Genomic DNA, 13,439 nt, shown 5'->3' on the forward strand with positions numbered 1-13,439 from the left:
TGCAGCCAAGTTGACAATGACTGTGGCAAGGTTTGCCGTGAACTATTTTCAAGTCCTCCCACATTGCCGTTAATTCCTCTACCACTTTGCTGGCAAATTCTCACCCATTGTCGCTCTGCAAAATACTGGGCGCTCTGAAAGTATTGAAGATGTATGCAACTATTTCTGCACACTTGCTTGTTAAGGCTGCGAGGATGACAAACTTGGTTAAGTGATCCTGATATACAAGAATAAACTTATAGTCTCCGTCCTGCTGACTTTGCATATCCTGATATATTATTATTATTATTATTATTATTATTATTATTATTTATTTCTTAGCAGACGCCCTTATCCAGGGCGACTTACAATCGTAAGCAAATACATTTCAAGTGTTACAATACAAGTAATACAATAAGAGCAAGAAATACAATAACTTTTGTTCAAGCAAAGTACAAGTGTGACAAACCACAATTCAATAATACAGCAGATAATAGTGATAGTTACATCAGGATATGATTAAATAGTGATAGTTATTATTATTATTATTATTATTATTTATTTCTTAGCAGACGCCCTTATCCAGGGCGACTTACAATCGCAAGCAAATACAAATACATTCAAGTGTTACAATATAAGTCATACAATAAGAACAAGAAATACAATAATTCTCAAGTGTGACAAACCACAATTCAATAATACAGCATATCTGTATAGTGAAAGTTACATCAGGATATGATTAAATAGTGATAGTTACATCAGGATATGATTAAGTACAAAATACTACAGATTAAACACTTGGCAGATTACAATATTCTGAGGTACAGGATTAAATGCAGTAAAATAGGGGGCAGATAAGAGCAAAATAAAGCATATTTAAATGAAGGGTGATAGTGTCCCAGGATACAACAGAGGAGTTCTACAGGTGCTGTTTGAAGAGGTGAGTCTTAAGGAGGCGCCGGAATGTGGTCAGGGACTGGGCAGTCCTGACATCTGTAGTTACATCAGGATGTGATTAAATACAAAGTACTACAGGTTAAACACTTGGCAGATTACAGTATTCTGAAGTACAGGATTAACAGCAGATGCCCTTATCCAGGGCAACTTACAATTGTTACAAGATATCACATTATATATTATTTCACATTATACAGATATCACATTATTTTACATACAATTACCCATTTATACAGTTGGGTTTTTACTGGAGCAATCTAGGTAAAGTACCTTTCTCAAGGGTACAACAGCAGTGTCCCTCCGGTCAAGAGTCCAGAGCCCTAACCACTACTCCACACTGCTGCCCTAATTTACATACCATACAGTGCACGCTACATGTATTGTGAGCGATAATTTAATGTGCGCGATAATGTCAGAGACTTCCCGTGACCACGTGATATCAAAAGCCCCAGCAGTCCTGGTGTATCTTTTGGTCAGTAGGTTATTGTGAAGGTGGAGTCGGTTTACATACATTTCATAGTGGTACTGTTTACTATTTAGCATTTTCACAGCTTGTCGGTATCTTTTTTTTTTCACTGCTGTTAAAAACGTTATATTTTGGAATATAAATTAAATATTGAGCAATATATATATATATATATATATATATATATATATATATATATATAATAGTTTGAGATTTCCATTGAAATGAAATACTCTTCTATTTCTCATTATATTCCATTTGTGATATTGAGTTTTTATAGAAGCTGCTTCTAGTTATATCTGCCTATTTCTGTACTATAAAATACATTCAGTAATATGTTGATTAAGTGATTGAAACCAGGCCTGCAGACTTATTGATATACAAGAATAAACTTATAGTCTCTGTCCTGCTGACTTTGCATATCTATTAAGTCAATCTGGCAACGCAAATTCATTTCTGAAAACAACATTGGTTGCCGAGGGCTTTTGTTGGCATGGAGCACATGCCAACAAAATGAATGAATGCTTGTTTGTTTTGGTCCTTCTTTGTTTTACTGAAATCCTCCTTTATGTACAAATATACACATTTTCCGATACTTTACACTTTGTATAGAATTCTTCGTTACACACAGTTGTTTGTGGTACGGTATTTGTGTCACTAGAGAATACACACAGTAATTCTTCTATACCCTCCTCAGATAGTAACCCAGGAACAAACGTAAGTATCGCACAGTTACTTTTGTAGTATCACACAGTTACTTTTGTCCTTATACCCTACTGACCCGACGCTCCCCTGCATCAGCTGATGCATCGAGTCAGCTGATTGAAGGAAAGGTGGGAAGTGTAGTCTTTTCTGGGTTAAGTCTAGTGTATACAAACGGACATTACCTTTTATTTGTCAAAACCTTTACAGTGTTTATTTTGTATTTGTTTGATGCACACCTACCTACTAAAAAAAACACTGTTTTGTTGCTTGTAGTTATAGTGATTACTGCCTCTTATCCTCCCCCAGGTCAAACCTACTGGTTTGAGCTTACTTACTACTCCAGCAATGTGCTCTGGACAGTCCGTCTGCATTTGCGTTTTACATCCCGCTACGATGCTCAATCCTGAACTTATAGGGTTGAAGTGCTAGGAACCACCTTGTTACCCTAAAGTTTTTCTCTCTATTCTACTTCATCCATATTGAGAGGAGAATGGTCTGTAACAAAAGTTAATTCCTGTCCTAACAGGTAATATGTCAGGGCCTCCACTGCCCAACGGAATGCCTGGCACTAACTTCCGGCTCAAGTACATCACTGGGTGTCCTTCCTTGTTAACTATCTGGGAGAGGACTGCACCGATGCCTACATCTGAGGCATCTGTCTGCCCAAAGAATGGTTGTAAGAAGTCTGGTACAATCAGTATATAGTCACTACACAGAATGTTGGATATTTTCTTAAAAACCTGTTCCTCAATATCCAACCAATTCACAATATTGGATGCAGACTTCTTAACCAGATTAGTAAGTGGTGCCGCTATTGTGGAAAATTCTGGTACAAATCTCCTATAATAGCCTGCCAGACCAAGAAAAGCCTGTACCTGTTTTTTATTTATTTGTCTCGGCCAGTTCTTGATGACATCTACTTTACTAGGCTGCGGTTTAACCATACCCCCTCCCACAATATAGCCTTGTGGCAGGATGGCTTGCAGTGGTGAGATGTGGTGACATCACGGACCAGGAAGTAACTGAACCAAAACAGTGGATGGGCGGGTGAAGCTGAATGCTACGGCACTCAGCGTGTTTAATAAATATATAAACAAAACAAAAGATTTAAACAATAACAAAACACAAAACAAAAAGGTGCGATGGCCAAACAAACAGAAACAAGTATATTTTTAAATATAGCAATTGTTTTTTTTTATTCTCCTCGTTCTCTCTCTCCGCTCTCCCGTACTCTCCTCCCTACACTCAACCCCCGCAGCACGGACAGCTGCAGGTTCTTATACTCTGGCCGAGGGGTTAACTAGCTGTTAATGATCTTATTACCCCTCGGCCGCAGTCTGCACACGTTTGGTAAGGATGCGTGACTGTCAGCTAGTTAAATAATCAGTAGCTGATCAGCCACGCATCCTCACGGGTTTTAAATTATAAATAACAATAACAAAAGACGCTGCGCTTTTATCCGCGCCGCAAACAATAATACAAATAATAATAAATAAATACATAGGGGCGGGACAATCCGCCACAAGCCCAGATACTTAGCCTCAGTTAACCCCACGAAACACTTCTTAGGGTTGGCAGTCAAGGATGCTTCCCTGAGACTCTGTAACACAGTCTCCACCTTTACAAGGTGATCTGTTCTGAGTGGATGATGATGTCATCAATATATGCTGATGCATACTCAACATTTGGTCTTAGGAATTAAATGGATCTGTTTTGTAAGGTCAAGGGTGGTCAGATACCTTGCTTTACCTAACTTTTCAATAAGTTTGTCCATGCGAGCCATTGGATACGAGTCGAACTTCGACACTTTATTCAATTTTTTTAAATCAATGGAAAATAAGTCCCGTAAGGCTTTGGAACCATCACAATTATTATTATTATTATTTATTTCTTAGCAGACGCCCTTATCCAGGGCGACTTACAATTGTTACAAGATATCACATTATACATTATTTCACATTATACAGATATCACATTATTTTACATACAATTACCCATTTATACAGTTGTTTTTTTTTTTTAGTGGAGCAATCTAGGTAAAGTACCTTGCTCAAGGGTACAACAGCAGTGTCCCCCACTGGGGATTGAACCCACAACCCTCCGGTCAAGAGTCCAGAGCCCTAACCACTACTCCACACTGCACTTGAAGATTCCTCAATGACATCAAGTTCCAGCATGGACTTTACCTCTTTAAGTACATCTGCCCTCTTGGCCTCTGGAACCCGATATGGTCACTCTCTTACTTTTACTCCAGGGAGTGTCACTATCTCGTGCTGAAGTATGTTCGTCATGCCTGTCAAAGGGGAGAAAACATCTCTATTTCTCTCTACTAACTTTTCTACTTCTAGGACCTGCTCTTCACTTAACCGGACCCACGGCCTCAATCACTTCATAGGGCCCTTGCTCTCGGAAGTTGGAACCAACACTAGTACTCCCAGCTGGAAACTTCAGCTGAGAAACACTACTTATTATTCTTGTTGTTATTATTTTTACCTCCTCTCTCTCTCCCGTTCTTTTGCCCTGAACACCCAACCCCAAGTGAAAGAAATGTGCATCTATATATACTGTTGTGCTGGGATTCAATTACTAATTAATTATTCACTTGAATCCCAGCACGTGAATTAATTCTGTGCAACCCCGTGCTCACATATTACATTTAACCAGCACGTGAAGTGATTTGCGCCCTCCTCATGCCTAAATACAAATCTACATTTTTAAATACACGTGAAACACAGACCCGTTTATATCCCGTGTACCAATCTCTATACACCAACATTAACACACGCACGCAACATACAACATATAACACACAAATGCACACAGGGGCGGGGCACATTGCCACATATACCCCCCCTTGTGCGCAGCACACATGGCCTCAACGGCCACCTCCCCCCTTAAAAACCCAGCAGTCCAGGATAAAGTCTTGGGCTGGAAAGGGAGGCTTCAGTAGGCCCATGGCTGGCAATGCTGTCAGCACCCCTGCCGGTAGTGGCACGGCTGACAGCATGCTGGTCCACTCCAGCGAAACTGCTGCTGGGGAAAGTGGTCTCCTGACCTCTCCCCCGATCTCCGGCAGCGAAAGTGCGGCTGGGGGAGCTGGTCTCTTGACCTCCCCCAACTTCTTTGTGGCCGCCAGCTCCCCTCCGTGGGGCTCCGGGCACCGTGTTTCCTGCCACGGAAATGCGGCTGGGGGAGCTGGTCTCCTGACCTCCTCCCCTTTCTTCATAGCCAGCAGCTCCCCTTCATGGAGCTCCGGCCACAGTGTAGCGACCCGAGGCAAAGCAGAGGCCCCGGCGACCCCAGGCGACGCAGGACCCTCGACGACCCCAGGCGAAGCAGGATCCCTGGCGACCCCAGGCGACGGCAGCAGCAGCAGACCCTCGGGAGGCGACGGCAGCAGCAGCGAACACTCGGGAGGCGACGGCAGCAGCAGCGGACCCTCGGGAGGCGACGGCAGCAGCAGCGGACCCTCGGGAGGCAAACTTGGGAGGGGAGCCCCTGGCCATAGAGGCAGCAGCGGGAGCTCCACTTCTCCCTCGCACCCTGCACCCTGTGTGGAGCAAAAGGCAGCCCCAGGCGATGCGGAACAGGCAGCCCCAGGCGATGCAGAGTGGCTGGCAACCCCAGGCGATGCGGAGCGGCTGGCAACCCCAGGCGATGCGGAGCGGCTGGCATCCTCGGGCGAAGCGAGGCAGGGAGTCAGGACACGCTGGGGTGCGGGTTTTAGCCCTCTTCTTAGCCACTGCGGCCGGGTGGTTCTTCCCCATGCTTTCCTCAGCAGCCTATGCAAGGGCTGCTGAGGACCGCCAGCATCTAGTCCTGGTTTTTCTCGTGAAGGGAGAGGTAGCTCCTGCTCCTCTCCTCGTGACGGTGGGGGAAGTGATACCAGCAGGCATTCATCCTCTGCTGGTTGGGGAAGTGTTACCAGCAGGCATTCCTCCTCTGCTGGTGGGGGAAGTAATACCAGCAGGTATTCATCCTCTGCGGGTGGGGGAAGTGATACCAGCAGGCATTCATCCTCTGCTGGTGGGGGAAGTGATACCAGCAGGCATTCACCCTCTGCTGGTGGACAGGGACCCAGCAGGCATTCACCCTCTGCTGGTGGACATGGCGGAGGCAGAGGCAGCTCCTGCTCCTCTGCTCCTGGTGGTGGTGGAGGCAGAGGCAGCTCCTGCTCCTCTGCTCCTGGCGGTGGTGGAGGCAGAGGCAGCTCCTGCTCCTCTGCTCCTGGCGGTGGTGGAGGCAGAGGCAGCTCCTGCTGCTCTGCTCCTAGTGGTGGTGGAGGCAGAGGCAGCTCCTGCTCCTCTGCTCCTGGCGGTGGCGGAGGCAGAGGCAGCTCCTGCTGCTCTGCTCCTGCCGGTGAAGGTGGGAGCAGCGTGTAGTCTCCTGGCGACGGAGGTGGGAGCAGCGTGTAGTCTCCCCCTTTTGCAGGGGACTGGTGCTGCTCTGCCTGTCTTGCAGGGGACTGCCTCGGAAGGGGAAACCAGCAGGCATTCTTCCTCTGCTGGCGGAGATGGGGACAGCAGGCATTTTTCCTCTGCTGGTGGAGGTGGGACCAGCAGGCATTCTCCCTCTGCTGGCAGCTTGGTTCCTAGGGTTATGGAAGCCCCGACTTTCCTCTCTTTGGGCTGTGGACGCACCGACTCCTCCCTTTTGGGCTGTGGACGCACTGACTCCTCCCTTTTGGGCTGTGGACACACCGACTCCTCCCTTTTGGGCTGTGGACGCACCGACTCCCCCCTCTTGGGCTGTGGACGTTCGGGCTCCCCCCACTCAAGTGTAGGACGTTCAGGCTCCCCCCACTCAGGCGTAGGACGTTCAGGCTCCTCCCACTCAGGCGTAGGACGTTCGGGCTCCTCCCGCTTGGGCTGTGGACGCTCAGCGTCCTCCCGCTTGGGCTGTGGATGCTCAGGCTCCTCCCACTTGGGCTGTGGACGCTCAGGCTCCTCCCACTTGGGCTGTGGACGCTCAGGCTCCTCCCCTTCAGGCATAGGACGTGGCAACAAGGGCTCCTCTTCTTCATCCTGCATGGGGCATAGGGCCAACGTGTGCCCATATGCCCCACAGCCAGGGCACCACTCCCCCCATCCCAGTCTTTGGGCCATTGCCTGAAGGGTCCTGTGGACGGAGCAGGGTATGGTGGTGTGGCTAGTTTGGCTACAGTCGAAACACCACAGCCCTGCTTCCGCCTTTCTCCCTTTGCCCTCCTGTGCTCCTCTCCAGCCTCTTCTCCCCATTTCTTTTCCTTTTGTTTTTTTTTATTTTTTTTTTTTCCAAAAAAAAAACTGCGGTTCCCGCTCTGGCTTGAGCCCTGGAGGCGCTGTCATTCCACCTCTGACACCACGTGTCACAAAGATGGCCGGAATGGGTGGTGTCAGACCAGAGCCAGGAAATAAATAAACAGAGAGATGTGGTTTGGTGAAGCTGGGCGCGTGATTGCGCTCAGCATTTAATAATTAAACAGAACAGAACAGAAAATAAAAGGTTGGAACACAAAAACACAGGGCACGGCACTGGTAGCCAAAATAAAGAGACAAACAAAACGGACAGACACTACAAACAGGGACGAACAAACACGGTGAGAAACACTACTTATTATTCTTGTTGTTATTATTTTTACCTCCTCTCTCTCTCCCGTTCTTTCGCCCTGAACACCCAACCCCGAGTGAAAGAATTGTGCATCTATATATACTGTTGTGCTGGGATTCAATTACTAATTAATTATTCACTTGAATCCCAGCACGTGAATTAATTCTGTGCAACCCCGTGCTCACATATTACATTTAACCAGCACGTGAAGTGATTTGTGCCCTCCTCGTGCCTAAATACAAATCTACATTTTTAAATACACGTGAAACACAGACCCGTTTATATCCCGTGTACCAATCTCTATACACCAACATTAACACACACACGCAACATACAACATATAACACACAAATGCACACAGGGGCAGGGCACATTGCCACAGTCTTTCATTAACCTACTTAGAAAGGGCGTACCTTGATCCATAAGGATCTCCTTCGGTATCCCAACCCTGGAAAACACCTGGAACAACTCTTTTGCTATACATTTAGAAGCAGTATTCTGCAACGGAATCGCTTCCGGGTAAACAGTTGCATAGTCCACTATGGCCTCGGGCAGACCTATTTAAAGGCCTTAAGAGGTCCATGGCTATTCGCTCAAAGGTGATGTCGATAATGGGCATTGACTAGGGGCATTCTAAAATGTGGACGAGGACTTGCTCGCTAACACTCGGGGCAGGACTTACAGAACTGTTCTACTTCTTTTCTAATTCCTAACCAATAGAACCTCTGAAGTATTCTCTGTAAAATCGTCCCCCCCCCCCAAAGGTGTGCACCAAACAAATGGTTGTGTGCTAGTTTCATCACATGTTTTTTGTAGGGCTTAGGGACCAACAATTGTTCAACAGGATTGTCATTTATAATGGTTATTCTATAAAGCAAATAATTTTTCACGATATAATGCTCCAGAGGGTTGACCACACTGTTGTCTATTTCTCTATTAGAATACCATAGACTGACACTAGTCTTTGTTTGACATGCACTAAGGTTCAGTCCTTCCCGTTTCCTGCCAAACTGCCCACTATGCAGTTTAAATGACTCACACCAAGTATCTGTATCTATATCTGGACTGCCAAGTAACTCCCCAGTTTCGTTTATAATGTCTTCTGAGCCATACTGAGTACAAACACCTTTATTTAGTTTGTTAGGGCTACCCAGCAAAGCAGGATTTAGAGGCGGCCCCCTAAATTCACTCTATTTCCTTTGTTCTCTCCCGTATACACTCTATCCTCTTCCTTATATCCTACTGATCCGATGCCCCCCTTATCCCTTATTGCAGTAGGTATGGGAAATGTAGTCTTTTGTTTAACTTTGTGTTCCATGCAATAAATCATGTTCGTGAAAATGACATAACTGATGTCCCTGCGTTCGCTGTTGGCCATCCTTGTTGGTCTGGTTTAAAGTTTAACTAGTGCCAAAAATAGCTCCTCTTGGAGGACAGTGCGGTGATCAACTGTGCGCTATGATACATCCAGAGCACATTTAAATATAAATATAAATATATATCGCTGGGGCTGCTGATTTGCAATGTGGAATGGGCCTGATTATGGACTGGGGGAGGGGATGGGAGTACTCTGTAAATAATTGTAAATAATGTGTGTTTGGAAACTGTTATTCTTGTTCAGAGCTGTTATGTTGCTCAGAGCTGTACGTTCAATCCACTTTAATTGTGCCTGAAAAACACAAGTCAAGTTAGTAGAAACAATTGGGGCAACCTTGGCCCCCATCGGTTTTACAGCTGTGCCTATTTGTTTTGTGCTGGGCAAAGTTGCACCAATGGTTTCTTGAAACTTGGCTGGGCACTTGATAACTTGGTGTTTTTTCACATTTCCAATGTGTTTTTGTTTCAGATGTTACTTATTTTTTCACTTATAACAGGATATTTTTTTCTCCTTCAAAAAATAAAAATTGATTGTAATTGTTAGTTTCATTGTATTTTTGTGTCCTTGTCTATTTAATCTATGTATCTATCTATCTATCGCCGCCAGGCTGAAAAAACCTGATCCGCCCATCTTGCAGATGCTACTGTGCCTTTAACAAAAAGGATTGATTGCGCTTCAAGCAGACTAGATCACTTGCGCGTTGCTGGGTGAAAAGAAAAATGTTGGAATCACATAACAGCTGTGTTAAGTCTTGACACAACATTTAACCAATCAGAGAGTTGAAGGGGCGGGTTTTCTGTGTTAAGCACTTTGAGAGACTAAAACATTAAAATGACTGTGTAACAGGGCGAGCACAGCCATCCTATCACACGTGGTGGCAGCGGTGGGATCACCAGCGCCTCCTGGACGCAGGCCAGTGCGGGTACTGCAGTTTTTTTTCGTGCATTTCATTTTTCTATTACGTGGAGAGTGAGGAAGAAGGAGAATGGGAGGAAAGAGGATGGGAAGGAGGAAGAGCTGCAGAAAGCTGCAAGAACAACAGCAGCAGCTAAACAAGAGGTGGTGGTCCCGGGTGCCAACTCAATTTAATAAGAGGGTGCTCTTATGTGCGGTGCCTGTGGAGAGTTTGGGCACGTCCGGCAGGACTGCCCTTCCGGGGATCCCCAGTATGAAGAGGCATGGAACCAGGGTCTGGTGGGGGACGCTGCAGAGTGGTTCTTGGCAGTGGACCAGACCCGGCCACATCCTGCGCCTGAGAGGGAGGAGCCCAAACGTCCTGCACCTGAGTGGGAGGAGCCCGAACATCCTGCGCCTGAGTGGGAGGAGCCCGAACGTCCACAGCCCAAGAGGGGGGGAGTCGGTGCGTCCACAGCCCAAGAGGGGGGAGTCGGTGCGTCCACAGCCTAAGAGGGGGGAGTCGGTCCTTCCACAGCCCAAGAGGGGGGAGTCGGTGCGTCCACAGCCCAAGAGGGGGGAGTCGGTGCGTCCACAGCCCAAGAGGGGGGAGTCGGTGCGTCCACAGCCCAAGAGGGGGAAGGCCGAACATCTACAGCCCAGGTATGCGCCAGCAGAGGGAGAATACCTGCTGGTTCCACCTCCATCGCACCTGGGAGGACTGTGTGTCGCTCCCACCTCCGCCAGCAGAGGGAGAGTTCTTGCTGGTTCCACCTCCATCGTCGTGGGAGGACTGCGGGTCGCTCCCACCTCCACCAGCAGAGGTAGAGTACCTGCTGATTCCGCCTCCATCGCCGCCACCAGCAGAGGGAGCATGCCTGCTGGTTCCACCTCCATCAGCAGAGAGAGCATGCCTGCTGGTTCCGCCTCCATCGCTGCCACCAGCAGGGGAACATGCCTGCTGGTTTCCCCGCTGCAGCTAGAAGGGGAGGAGCCCCTGCCGCCTCCGCAGCCAGAAGGGGAGGAGCCCCTGTCGCCTTCGCAGCCAGAAGGGGAGGAGCCCTTGCTGCCTTCTCAGCCAGAAGGGGAGGAGTCCCTGTCGCCTTCGCAGCCAGAAGGGGAGGAGCCCCTGCTGCCTTCGCCAGGAGCAGAGCAGCAGGAGCTGCCTCTGCCTCTGCCATCACCACCACCCGAGGGAGAGGAGCGGGAGCTGCCTCTCCCTTCAAGACAGGACGGACCGGGACAAGATTCTGGTGGTCCGCAGCTGCCCTTGCATAGGCTGCTAAGAAGAGCAAGGGGGAAAACCGCCGGGTCACCGCAGCTGAGAAGAGGGCCAATCCCAGCCCCACCGCTGGTCCTGGCTCCCCTCCTGCAATCACCTCCCGAGGGTCCGCTGCTGCCGTCGCCTCCTGAGGGACCGCTGCCACCCTGTCGTGCATCGCCTGGGGATGCCAGTTCGCCACCGCTCAGGGATGCCTGCCATGAACCGCCCAGGGATGCCTGCCTTGCACCGCTCATTGATGCCACGCCTGCTCCGCTCAGGGATGCCAAGCCTGGATCGCCTGGGGCTGCCTGTTGCTCCGCATCGCCTGGGGCTGCCTGTTGCTCCGCATCGTCTGGGGCTGCCTGTTGCTCCGCATCACCTGGGGCTGCCTGTTGCTCCACATCACCTGGGGCTGCCTGTTGCTCCGCATCACCTGGGGCTGCCTGTTGCTCCGCACCAGTTACAGGGTACGAGGGAGAAGTGGAGCTCCCGCTGCCGCCTCCATGGCCAGGGGCTCCCCTCCCGAGTTCGCCTCCCGAGGGTCCACTGCTGCTGCCGTCGCCCCAGTACCACCTGCTAAGAAATAAATAATAATAATAATAATAATAATAATAATAATAATAATAATAATAATAATAATAATAATAATAATAACAACAACAACAACAACAACAATCAGCAGACTAGTCCAGAGAAACCAGGAAACCGGCGCTGTGAGGGACAGGCCACTGGAAGGCACACCGGCCCACATCTGACTGATCCATCTGCGTAATCATTTTCAGACTGCAGTGGCTACAGCACGAGAAATTCCAGGAAGAAATAACCCGCGCATCAGCAGAATGACTGTAGCTCGCTGTCTGCATGAAAATGATTTGCATGCTCGGAGGCCGTTTAGACGAAATCGCCATCCTCTGTGGGCCAGAGAACATCTGAGGTGGCGGCAGAGAGAAGGTGGAGTGTTTTATTCACAGATGAATGCCATTTTGCCCTTGACAGACATGACAGAAGACAGAGGTGTCGTGGTGAGCATTATGCTGACTGTTGCATTGTTCAACCGGTGGGGCAGTGGAAGAACATCTTTGGTGCAGATTGAGGGTAATCTTACTGCTCAGCAATACATTGACAAAGTCCTTGAGGCAATTGTGTTTCCGTTCCTGCAAGCCAATCCAGAAGTGTCAATTTTCAAGCAGGACAATGCAAGACCACACCATACTAGGGTTACAATTGCACAACTTCAAGAAAACAATGTCGAGGTCTTGCCGTGGCCAGCTTTTTCTTCTGACTTGAGTCCAATAGAACATCTGTGGGACCAAATCACTAGTGCCATCCACAGGAGTCAATCGCGACCAGCCAACCTTCGCCAGCTGGCTGCAGCTGCACAGGAAGAGTGGCAGAACATCCCACAGCAGTCTATCCAGAGGCTGATCAGGTCTATGCGTCAACACTGCCAGGATTGTGTTAATGCTCAGGGAGTTCATACCTGATACTAACTTTGTAATGTTTTCATTTTGACAGTGTGTCACGTTTCATACTGAAAACTCATCATGATTCTTTGATCTGTATTTTTGTTCACATTTTCTGTGATTCTGTTTGCTATCTATGTTTAAAATATTTGATTAAATCCATTAGACCTGAGTATTGTGTTTCTTTTGTGCATCAGTGTAACCTATACTATGGTGCCAAAAAATATATATTCAATTTAAATTAATTAAACCAGGGATTATAGGAATGATAATTATTCAAAATCAAATAATCAGCACCAAAAAACAAGGTCACAATAAATACACACATAAAGCAATCCTGCTTTATTTAAAACAATCAATTAATTATTTGCAACTCCATTAAAATTACTAAACCAAACAAACTAAAGTCCAGAAAGTCTCTTAGTAAACCCCAGTTCAAACTCACAGTCCTTCTTTGTTGTATGAACCTGTAAAATCCAGAACTGTTTGAATGTAGACCAGGAACAATATCCTCTCTGCTAAATCAGAATTAGTTTTATTCCACAAGTTTATCTTTGCTTGCTGCATTGCAGTAAGCCAAACTTTGATTGGTGAAAAGAATGGTATTTGCAACCAAGAAAGAGGCTCCGAGGTAGAACGATCAGGGTTGGAAGTACTTTAATTCAGTAGGTAAGAACAAACATGCACAAAGGCATGTCTGTCTTGTAATGTCAATTAACCACTTCAACTCCAGATGTAAAAATG

Source organism: Acipenser ruthenus, chromosome 9, assembly GCF_902713425.1.
Source record: "Acipenser ruthenus chromosome 9, fAciRut3.2 maternal haplotype, whole genome shotgun sequence".
NCBI lineage: Eukaryota > Metazoa > Chordata > Actinopteri > Acipenseriformes > Acipenseridae > Acipenser > Acipenser ruthenus.